The sequence below is a fragment of the Lissotriton helveticus genome, chromosome 5_1, assembly GCF_964261635.1.
Source record: "Lissotriton helveticus chromosome 5_1, aLisHel1.1, whole genome shotgun sequence".
NCBI classification, from domain to species: domain Eukaryota; kingdom Metazoa; phylum Chordata; class Amphibia; order Caudata; family Salamandridae; genus Lissotriton; species Lissotriton helveticus.
In genome coordinates, this window is record NC_136065.1 from 1,848,680,642 (window position 1) to 1,848,692,758 (window position 12,117).

At 47.1% G+C, this 12,117-nt stretch overlaps 1 protein-coding gene across 4 annotated transcripts in view; it reads left to right on the forward strand.

The window, feature by feature from the left end:
• The window catches only part of ZNF652 (zinc finger protein 652), a 529,699-nt gene that overhangs the window by 442,265 nt on the left and 75,317 nt on the right, over positions 1–12,117 (forward strand). The window lies entirely within an intron of this gene.

The window sequence follows — 12,117 nt, forward strand, 5'->3', positions numbered from 1 at the left end:
TATGTAGTATAAGAGATCATGTATGTGTTGTCCGGTCACTTTGCCATCATATCTGATGTTTAAGCAGGTTAAGCCTTATACCATCATCTCTTTAATTGTTTGAGTACCACTCTGTGTTAAACTGTCATGCCTGATATTCTGTATTGCGTACGTTTGCTTTGCTGTTCTCCCACAGTGTGTTACAAAGTAATTCCCAGTGTTCTCATATCTGTTGTGGCTGTTACGAGTGATATTATGTCTTATGGTGTCTTGAAGGGCATTGGGTTGTTCAGATGATATCCACCGAAGTTTACCCGGTGATGTCACTAGGTGTGTGTTGTCAAATGTTCTGTTCCCTAAAATTGCTACATCCGATAGAGACGTCTAGCCACACATTCCTTAACTTAGAATATCCCCAGGCGGAAGACTGGATCCAGAAAACTTTCCGCAGCAGCACCTTGCGCGCCAGGGGCTGCGCCGCACGGCTTCGCCCTGAAGGCATCTACGGACGTGATGTCAGCCGAGCCATATATGCCCCTCCCGGCGCGCAGACATCAGATTTGTCCTTTTCCGCGTCCCAACGCGGATCCTGGAAAAACAGCAGTTGCTTGACCTGTTTTTCGCGTCTTCTCGACGTCTTCGGCGTCCCAGAACAGTGTGCAATACCTTCGGTCTTTAAATAGTGTGAGACCTGTGCACGTCAGATGTCGTAACGGACCCACACACCATCTGTATGTGGTGCCTCAGGGTGCACCACAACTCCAAAGAGTGCAACGATTGTCAGCGGAAGAAACCAAATTCCTTACGGGAGCGTCGTATGAAATTGCTGGCCTCACGGCTGTCCGGTCCTGCACCTTCACGTTGCCGCTCTCCCTCTTGGGTTTGAGCCCACTCCCGAGGTCGTTCCCACAGACGTAATTCGGAGGCGGGTAAACACAAGCATAAATCCAGGAAGTCTTCCTCCCAAACCTGTGGCGCTGGCACGCTCCCTGCCGGGAACAGGCGTCTGGCTGTCGTCTCCTTCGTACCCCCCTTTCCGGGTGCTGGAGCGACACAAACCCAAATGGATGCTTATTCTAAAGCATTCCACTCTTACTTTGGGTCACACCCTCTCCCAGGTGCGCCTTCTGGTCCCATAGAGGTGGAAGGCACTCATGTTGGGTCCTCACCGGTGGATTCGCCCTCGGCATCGGCTGTGTGCATCGACTCCGGGTCTAGAGCTGATACGGCGCCAACGGGACATGGCCCAGTGGGTCCTCCCAGTCGCCAGTCCAGCCCACTCTGTCAGTCTCTGCATAGCCCTGAGCAGCTTCCTGCGCTGAAGTCGGAGGCGGCGCCGAGCTCGACGCCCTGTTCCCCACATGTTGCAGTGGGGTCGACGTCAGACGGCGCCTAGCCTGAGTCTCCTTTGGAGGTTGTCGACGTACAGACGACTGGCTCGTTGACGCCGGTGCCCACGTACACGTCTCCTCTATTTCAGGAGGTTGATATCCCACCCGACTCCTCAGACGTCGATGCGACTCCCACACGGTGTCGATCGACATCGGTGCCGGCGCCTATGCCTCCTCTTATGCCACAGGTTGACGCTCCTCTGGACTTCCCTAATCTCAGGCCGTTTCTGCCCATGATGCAGGTACCTTGTGTGGCCTGGTCTCTGGCTCAGCCTCCGACTCTTCCGCTTTTGCGGTCTAGTGGACGGGTTAGTCTGCACCAATTTCCTAGTGATGGGTTAATATCGCCTCCCCGGATGGCAACTGAGACTAGTTCTGCTTACGCACGGGCTATTCACAGGGCGGCAGCTATTCTTCGTTTTCAGCCCCCTGTGGTTTCTCTGCCTTCTGATCCCTTGTTGGATTGAGCCGGTTGAAGTGGAGCCTTTGCTGCCCCTTGGGGCATCTTTGTTTGACATCATGCTTAGCACATGGGCGAGGCCTTCCTCTGGTGACCCTGTTGATCGGGCCATTGAACGTCGACACCGTCCTGCCCCAAATGATCCGCTCTGTCCCTTCACCCTAGGGCTAAGGGTCAATTAGTTCAGGCGGCCTTTGACTTAGTCTTCCTCCGCCCTGCCTCTGTTGCCTCCCACCAGCGAATCTAGTTGGTTTGACACGTGGTCGCCAGCTTTTCGCCTCTGCCAGTAGTAGAGGACTTTCTTCCTTCACTTCCAGAAGGCCTGCGGGTTGACTTGATCGGCCTTCTGCATGATGGCAGGGGAATGGCACAATTTTCCCTCCGCTCTTCCCTTGACGCCACTGACTCGGTGAGACGAGCTCTTGCTCGGTCTGTGGCTTTACTCCGCAGTGCTTGGCTGAGTAACAGACGTTTCCTGGACAATGTTCGGGATGCTCTTAGAGATCTGCCATTCGATGGAGTGGACCTTTTACACAGCCACTCCGATTCAGCAGTCTCCCGCCTCATGTCTGGGCTGCCATGACTTTTGCAGCACGACTATCTGTCTTAAAGTGTTTTTTCTCTGTATCGGCAATTTTGCCTTGTTAATTAATTTCAAAAGTGTCCTGGGTTCTTTGCATGGGGCCCGGATGGTGTAGTCGGTTGTTCTGCCATCTCAGTATTTGTTCAGTGCAGCCAGACGGCTGGTTCGGTTTTCCTTTCTTTCCTCTGAATGTGTGGTGTGCCCAAGGGGACTCCCCTCGCAGGGGTTGACACCCTATGTGGGGTATTTATACGCTATTGGGTAGCTGCTTTAGCCTTGGTACTAAGCGACCCTTGACCCCACCAGGTAGGTCGCTCCCCCCTTCGCACAGCACCGCCTGTGTGTCCCTGCCCCAGCTGCCGCTGCTGAGGAAGTTCGAGGCTCTCCACCACCCGCAGGCTACCACCTGCGCCTCATCCCTGGTGGCCAGTGGTAGGTAGGTTTGTTCATCCTCCTCTTTATTGCTTTGATTAAATTGCCTGTATTTTCATTGTTTGTCTGTGACTGCTGTTGTCTGTCTTCCCCCCGCTGCCTGTACGTGGTCCGTGCCCCTTTTTCTTCCCTCTCTTCCCCTCGCTGTCCCTGTGCTCTCTCTGCCCGGTCTTTCCTTCTGTACCCCTCGCTGCCGCCGTGTCTCTGCCCGGTTTTCCCTTCTGTTCCCCTCGCTGCCCCCGTGCCTCTGCTCTTTCTGCCTTCTGTTCTTAGCTGCCCTTGTATTTCTGTGTTCTTTATTTTGCCTCTGTGTCACTCGTTTTTTCCCTCGTTTTTGTGCCCCTTTTGCCTTCTGTTCCACTCATTTTTTGTGCCCTTTTACCCTCTGTTTCACTCGTTTGTTTTTTTTGCCCTTCTGCCCTCTGTGCCACTCGTTAGGTCGAGACCTGCCAATGCGCAAGCATTGCAGCTCGAGACATATAGAGGTGGATCAGGAAAGTTGACCAAGGGGCTTTGGCAGGCGGATTACGCAGAGTGCATGTGCCCGTGCACGCGCTTGCCATTTGCTCCCCGAGCCGCCTCGCATCATCGCATCAGACCCGCCACAGCAATGCAGAGAGCTTCAGACTTCAAAGTCTTTTTTACACCCCATATGCTGGAGCCTTGGCATCACACTTCAAAGGGATCCCCTCCCCAGCCCCCTGTCGCATCGCTTCCCTCCCACTCCCCTGCTACTTTCGCGGCCGATTTTAGTTTCACGGCCGCTATTGCTGCCGCTAATGCTTGTTTTTTTCGGAAGGTCATATCATCAGTTTGTAAACTCTGAATTGTCCATTTGTCCCGTGGTTTTCTTTTCACCTTTTAAACATGAATTTAGTCTAATGTATTTTCAAGTGAAACCTACCCGCTTTTGAAACTTTTTCGCCCGCAAATCTCCCGTTCTTCAAGTTTAAGGTGACGAGAAGTTCTGCCCGCTGTGGCGCAGAGTAATAATAGTGTCAGAGGTTTTTGGCATGGTGATCCTTGCTTGCCTCGTTTGTCACCATTTTGTTTTTACTAAGTTACTTTATCAATATAATTATACGCGTTTGTTGTTTTGTCTATCAACAAGAACGTAATTTACAGCTTAAAAGATGGAAATCCTTTTTTGAGGTCCCTCCTCTGTCTGGCACTTCCAGACTAACCGTTTAACCTACTTCGTGAATGCTTGACTCCGCATTTCATCATGCTGAGGTTGAAAAGCATGAGCACTCGAATGAGGTAATATCACCTATTGTTTCCAGTGCTTTAATTTAGTGCTCATAATTAACCATTATGGTATTTATATCTACTTACAACTAGCTTTTTCCTCACTTGCCCATTATTTCCAAGTCAGTGTTTTTCAACCCCTCATATAACAAGCATTGATAAGGTCAATAGGTCTGGCACTGGCTGCCGAGCTACCAACTTATTCAACCCTCACTTTCTTTTGGTTAAGTATAGCAAAAACCTTTCAAGCTGTTCCCCTACACAGGAACAAGTTTATGGACAGACGGGTGGCCATCTTGCAATTATTTTTGTTATAATTTGTAATGAAACCAAGGGGATGTGCTGAGGCAGGCTGCACCCAAAGGTTTTCTGAGCTGCAACTGGCTCCTTACAAAGTAAAACAAGCTTTGGAAATGCCAATAGCGTTAACGTCTGAATGGTGCCTGATGCCATGCACCTAGCTAAAGTCACACACTATCCAGTTGGACATGGCATGGTGACCTGTGGAAACTATCTCATGCTGATTGAAAATCAAAAAGGCAAGTGCGAATGGAGTGCCTTCACATCTTGATTTCATGCACATTAGAAACAAGGTGTAGCTTTTATTTAATGGTAATTCGCTGAACTGCTATTATTTGCGATGTTATTCGGGTTGTTGATAAATTGAGTCAACCATTCACCATCCTTGTGATCACTCAGCCATACATTCATGAATGCATATGCTCAGTCTCACACTCATCCACTCATGGTAACGCACTACTATTATATTGAGACGGATGGAGGGCTGAGTCAGAAACTCTGGGATTGAAATCGTTGATTTTGCAGGTTACCACATCATTGATACAGCAATACGTCAACCCACTGAGTTGGCTGTCCAGTTTTCACTCAGATCCACTAACCTTTCAGGAGGCATCGAGCCCACAGCATACCTGTCACACGACTGGCTCTGCCCCAGCCCTGCTGGCCATTCAGATGCATGGACATTTCATCATATCTCCAGATGTTGCCCTAGACTAGTCGCTGGCACGGGGACTCCTCATTTCAGCAGCCTTTCCGAAAACACACAAGCATTGAATTTGTCAGCTGCCACAACCTCTCCCGCGGCCGCCATGCGATTGTGTAGAGTTGTCTGCACAGCCTGCAATCGGCCAGGTCGCTTCACAGACCGAAGAAGATTCCGTGAGATTAGCATCTGTTTTATTGTACTGTTTTTTTGTAAAGCGCTCAGAAATCTTAGCGCTTCCGTGTAACACTATTGCGTGTTTAGTTTGCAAAAGGATCCGTGGAAATCGCAACTAGACGTAAATAACGGCCTCCTATTGGAAGATGCAAATCCTACATAACAAGAACGTAATACGAAGTGTTTTACAGTTGGCAAAAGGGTTCCGAAAATTACACGGGTACCCGTTGTATTCCGATCATGGGCTTGACGGTCGTGGGTTTGAATGCCAGTATCACCCACTCTCTCTGCCGACTTCCGTATATGACTTGCCTTTAAATATGGAAATAATGACGCGCTGTTTGCAGCTCAAACGGAATAGCTCTCCGAACGGCTGTATGCAGCGCTATAAAAGACATTGTTCAGACTCGTAGTGACCCATTCCATTCACCGTGATGAGATCTGCACGTCGATATATCTCACATTGCCAGGGAAGTGTAGTATAGTAGTAGTAGAAAGCTTTATTTGATTTTAAAACAGGATACAATCATAAAAGCGACAAACATAATGTATGAGTTCATACACAGTCATAGAAATAGATTAAAAATAGTATTAAACAGTTTGAATACGTAAACAAAATAAAGCCTTTTTTAACTTCAGTTCTTTGGTTTAAAAGTTTTGGTACCGCCGACTAGTTGTATGGTATCAAACATATGTGCTATAAGAAACTTTGGATTCCAGCCAAAAAGTTTAAATAAAACACTAGAACTATAATTAATCATGGGTACACCGAATTTTCAAGCAGCTTTTGAGAAACATAGCTATACTTTTGGCATTTGATACTGTTTCTAAATGTTGTAATGCCAAAAGGGCAGGGCGGCATCTCCACAAGCCCTGAGATAACAGTATTGGAATAATCCAGCGTTTGCGTGGTAGATCATAGAATTTACAGAACAAAAGTACATGAATATTGGACTGTTCAGAAATACCATCACAGGGGCACCGGATAATTGAAGAAGACCAATCTTGTCTCCTTGGAAATGTTACCAAACGGAAAAACAAATTGAGCCTAAACTGTGTCAACAGATATTTTTCATAGTTGGTCAGACAAAAGGTGAGATACGGTTGGATGCCCTGAGTGCATTGAATAGTTAAACTATGTCGGTTTGAAACTTTATTGATTTCTTGGGCTATACGTAGTTCCCTTAAGTGTGACAAACAAGACAATTTCAAGGTCTTTCTTGTGATACTCGATAATATCGCAGGTTCTCTAAAATATATTAAAAGATCCAAATCCTTGAGAAAATTATATACAAATGACAGCCACGGGATATCTGACCAATTGTCTAGACCCAAACAGTCTGATATTAGCGCTCGAGTTAGGATACATTGTTCCGTTGTCCAAATGCGGTGCCACAATAATATTGGCAGAATTTTTATGTAATCAGCAATATAGTCCATTCCCAATTCGACATGACAAGCAAACGTTGGAGAGCACTGCGGAATGGCCAGCAAATAACAGATAAAAATATTCTCTACCCTCTGCAAAATATCCACTGGTACATAGCCCCACACCCCAGCACCGTAGACAGCTATGCTGTGACACTTAGCATAATAAATTTGCATGAGTTCTTTTGGGGGAGGCTTCCCTATTTTACGTGCAAAGTCAATTAAGGAACATGTAGCTCTTAAAAATAGGAGATGCCTACTAGCAATGGCCGGTTTCCAAGAAGAAATATTATCAAATAAGATACCAAGGTAAGGGTATGTCTTGGTGCAGTCCAACTTAGTTGCTTCATTTAGTATCGGTTTTTTCTTGGATGTCTTTTTACCAAAATGCATAGCATAGGTTTTTTTTTAATATTAACCATTAGATCCAGTGAAGGCATAAATTTACCGTAGGAATTTAACTGGGTCTGGAGTTGTAACGGGGTTCGCGCCATGATCACCGCGTCATCCACGTAAAGTAACGTAGGAATGGGGCGACAGGCGATTGCTGCTAGGTCCTGACTCCCCTCCAACATGGCCTTCTCGAGACCGTTTGTATAAAGGTTAAATAAGAAGGGAGCCAGGACACACCCCTGTCTGACCCCCTTTGTGACTGCAAAGGGGAGGGTAAGCTCCCCGTTCACCCCAAATCTCACCCTGGCCGATGCTCCCATGTACAGCTCGCGCAAGAAGGATATTATCGGGGGGTCTACACCCAGTTCTAATAGGACTGACCACAGCCTTGAATGTGAAACACAGTCAAAGGCTGCGGTCAGATCCACATAGACCCGGTGGAGATTGCCTTTCTTGGCCTGAGCGTACTTCCCAATTAGAAGGGAGAGATTCAAAGCCTGCTCCACCGTGCCCAGCCCCTCCCGGAAGCCATATTGCAGGTCTGTCATGATGTTATTATCCTCCGACCAGGCCCGTAGTCTATCAAGGATCAAGCGGCCTGCAACTTTACCAAGAGAATCCAGGAGGGAAATGGGCCTGTAGCATGCCGGGTTATTACGGTCTCCCTTCTTAAAAATGGGCAACAGAATAGAAGTTGACCAAGATTTTACAAGACCCCCTTTTAATGCTGCTTCAATTACTCTGGTCAATACTGGTGACCAGAGCTCCTGATTATGCAGGTAAATATCTAACGGTACGCCGTCCGGGCCGGGAGATTTGCCAGGTTTCGAGGATGACAGGGCATCAATTACCTCCTCGTGACTAAAGGATAGTTCAATAGGGTAAGGTGATGTATATCTGCTTTCGTTAAGGTTGTTACCCTCAGCTAAAAATATTTTAGAGAAGTGGGAACCCCAACCCTCTGCACTGATTGCTACCTCAATACTGGGACCAGTGTTCATATCATTCAAGGAGGGTGAGTTGACCACTTTCCAAAACATTAAACTATCCTTTCTGTTGCAGCTCTCATAGAGCTTCGCCCACAGATCTTTTTTCCTTTCCTTCTTACATTCTTTTTTCGCCAAATTATAAAGCTTTCTCAGCTTCCTAATTTCAAGCTGATCCCTCACAGGTTTGTGTAGGGCTATTTTTAGGGTCGACAGGGCTCTACGGCATTCCGAATTGAACCACCCTTTTTCCTGCGAGCCAATCTGTTTTTGTTTGCGGAGCAGCTCCTTGCTGATTACTTTGGTAATATTATATATCGTCTAGAGAAAAGTACGAATCTAGACATGTTTCTAGCATAGGGAGGGCTCTGATGATGACGTTGGATGTAATAACATCCGGGTCGACTTTGGCCCATTTCACCGAATAGCCATTAGTTTTATCTAAACACAAGGCTCTTTGGTTTAACAGCCCAGGGTTACCAATTGTGTCACGTCCAGATGGCACTAAGATAGTGACACTGTTGGGGAAGTGATCACTACTTATGTCATTTCCAGTAATAAATGTAAGCAGCTCATCCTTCATTTGATTAGAAAGAAGGATAAAATCGATTATGGTGTTACAACCCCTGCCGTGAAAGGTAGGGGAGAAGTCAATTGGGGGTTCAGCTAATTCGTTCGCAAACCCCAGTCCTAGGGAGAAAAGTTTTTCGTTTAAAAAGTTCCCAGCACTGGAGTGGGCGAAATGCTTTAGGGCGCTCCCACCCTCATCCACGACACCACAATTTGAATTCATATAATATTTACATAAAGTAATATTGAAATCGCCACCCCAAATCAATTTAAAAGGTAGGGAGGAACAACCATTCCGGTGTTCATCTAGAACCAGAGTTATCCTATTTAAGACTTTCACAAAGTCAGATGGTAACAGATTGTTATAGAAATTTACCCAAAAATAGGTATGCCCTTAGTTCACTGAGAGTTTATTTATCTGGTAGTTCTCTTCAGTTGAGATTTCAACAATTTTCTTGAGTGTAAGGGTATTAGAAACATATACCGATAAACCTCCCTTAGTTATACCGAAAAGGGAAGGACGTGCGCTTGAATGATACAATCTGTACCCCTGTAGATGGATAGCAGTAACCGACCAAGTTTCCTGGCAACATACTATATTGTGTTTTCTAATGATTTCTAGCCAGTTAGGTTGATCGACTTTGGAACGCAAACCTGCAATGTTCCAAAATAGAATGGAAAGGATCAAACTACCAGATGATGGAGTCTTGGGGAAAAATGCAGTTGATTGGAATGGATTTCAGTTTCCGCAATTAACCCCTGAGACAACAAGGGAGGATCTTGTATTGGGTTCCAAGGCCCTTCAGTCAAAAAACTATTGTCCTGGGCCTTATCTCGACGGTCACTGGTGGGAGAAAATCTGTCTATCCCCCTTTTTAGGGCTCGGACTCCTTCCCAGTGAAACTGGGAGGAGTTTGAGAACTAATGTTAAAGGAGAAAAAAAAGAAGTATCTCCTAGGGCCTTGGAGAGAGAAATTCCAGACATTCCTTAGCGTTTTCTGTCATCTGGTCAGTGATTCGTCTTCCTTGTGTTTTCGTTTTAATAGGCTTGAAGTGATAGGGTAAATGTAGTTTAGTTCCGCCATTTTGGGCATATTTCGTGCGTGCTCGCGCTAAGAAGTACATAAATTATAATTAGGAGCTGTCAGGGTGCCTCCGTTAGTGAACGGGCGTGTTCACAATTCTGCAGCGCTCAGCGCGCAGCTTCCTTGTTGTATTAGCAGCTGCTTAATGTATGTCCGTTTTTCGAGATTATATTTTATCGGTTTTTTGAAGATTACATTTTATCATACTGTGTTGTTTTAAAATCTTGCAATTCAGCCACAGAAAGCAGAGAACCCCACGCGCCTTTAAACCTGTAAGCAGACACTCGTCCTCCGTCACTAACCCTCCCAGACCTGAACTCCGTGCTAGTCCCTCCTGCACGGCCCCACCGACGCACCCAGTGTGCCTGAGCCCAGCAGCAAGCAGCCCCCAGCCGTCTATGAGTGGCTCCTTCCAAGCCTAATTTGTCAGATCCCGTTCTGCACAGCTGGGTGGGCAGCCCTCCAACAAATGGCAGCTGATAGCGACAAGCAGCAGGGAGGAGACACAACCCCCTCGGCAAAGCTGCCAGAGGCAAGTAGGCGTGGTATTTAGATGCCCTCTGCCACCCGGCACGGGCACAAATGGAGCTTTTTAAACACTGCTGAAAAGGTGAACGGGGCAAGAAGCCGGACGAACTCCGGATCAAGAATTCCACTGTATCAGCTGCAGCAATTCTACCATACCAGTCACAGTAGTACAATTATATATTGCGCACACTGATTCCACCCAGCTTTGTTCTGCAGAGACCTTGCCCTGATGCCCCAGAAAAATTCTTTAAACAGATTGTTTTCAATTGCGTTTTCCTTTGATTTAATTTTCTGAGTGGTGTGTGAGTGTCGATTACAGACAATTTGCAGAGAAATATGTTTGCTTTAACGTAACATCCATAAAAAAAGGTTATTTTAGATCTAAAACAGGACCACATGTGAGAAATGGGGGGGGGTCACAGAGATTACTTACAGTGATATTATTTCAAGATAATAATTTATTCTGCGTGCGTTGTTCGGGTGCAGGGGGAGGCTCTACGGACAGGAAAACATATTTAGACACAACTAAACAAAATCATGTATTCAGCCACAGAAACCCAAGGGCCCCACACGCCTTCCAAATTGTGAGCAGACACTCGTCCTCCGTCAATAACCTTCCCAGACCTGAACTCTGTGCTAGTCCCTCCTGCACGGCCGCATCCCAGTCCTTTACTTTACTTCAATATTGTTGTTATCTCCTGTATTGGGTATTTACTGGGTATCAGTGCTTCAAATGAAAAAAAAAATGTTGGTGCTTCTCAGAGGTGTGTTTCTTATAATTTATTGCAAAAGCTTTAACAAATTACCTCTAGCCTGGTGTCTGGGTTACACAGTAGAGAACCCACTGGATGAAGTGAACCCTACCCTTCCTGCCTGAGCCTCCTAACACTTACTCCGTACCTGTGAAATACCTCAGCGCTTAAACAATAAATGTACGAGCATTCTGTGCATTTAATCCCACCTGTGCCTTTTTCCTTGGCATCTTAAACCCCAGTGTTGGCCCCATGTTCAGTTTCAATCCTGGGCTCTCCATTGGCTCATTGTGTGATCGCTGTGAGGTTATGCTATCCTCCTCAAACTCTGTACCAGTTGGATTCAAGGTGAGGCGTCTGTAAAAAGTGGCCCCTGTACACTATACGTATGCCAGTGCCACAGAGCCTCTCCGAGGCCCCTTTTTGCCTCATAGGGATGCCATCCAAGGCGTTTGGGCACTTTTGTTGCTTTCCATTCCTTCTTTCCCTTTGTCGACAACCCATGTGTCCTCCGTACAAACCGGAATACAGACCACTCTATAAGCATTAGGTGCTGTTGAGTGCAGAGTGCTGTGTGCTGTTGAGTGCAGAGTGCTGTGTGCTGTTGAGTGAAGAGTGCTGTATGCTGTTGAGTGCAGAGTGCTGTATGCTGTTGAGTGCAGAGTGCTGTGTGCTGTTGAGTGCAGAGTGCTGTGTGCTGTTGGGTGCAGAGTGCTGTGAGCTGTTCAGTGCAGAGTGCTGTTGAGTGCAGAGTGCTGTTGAGTGCAGAGTGCTGTTGAGTGCAGAGTGCTGTAGAGTACAGAGCGCTCTAGAGTGCAGAGTGCTGTATTGTGCAGAGTGCTGCTGAGGGCAGAGTGCTGCTGAGGGCAGAGTGCTGCTGAGGGCAGAGTGCTGCTGAGGGCAGAGTGCTGCTGAGGGCAGAGTGCTGCTGAGGGCAGAGTGCTGCTGAGGGCAGAGTGCTGTGTGCTGTTGAGGGCAGAGTGCTGTTGAGTGCAGAGTGCTGTGTGCTGTTGAGTGCAGAGTGCTGTGTGCTGTTGAGTGCAGAGTGCTGTGTGCTGTTGAGTGCAGAGTGCTGTTGAGTGCTGTGTGCTGTTGAGTGCAG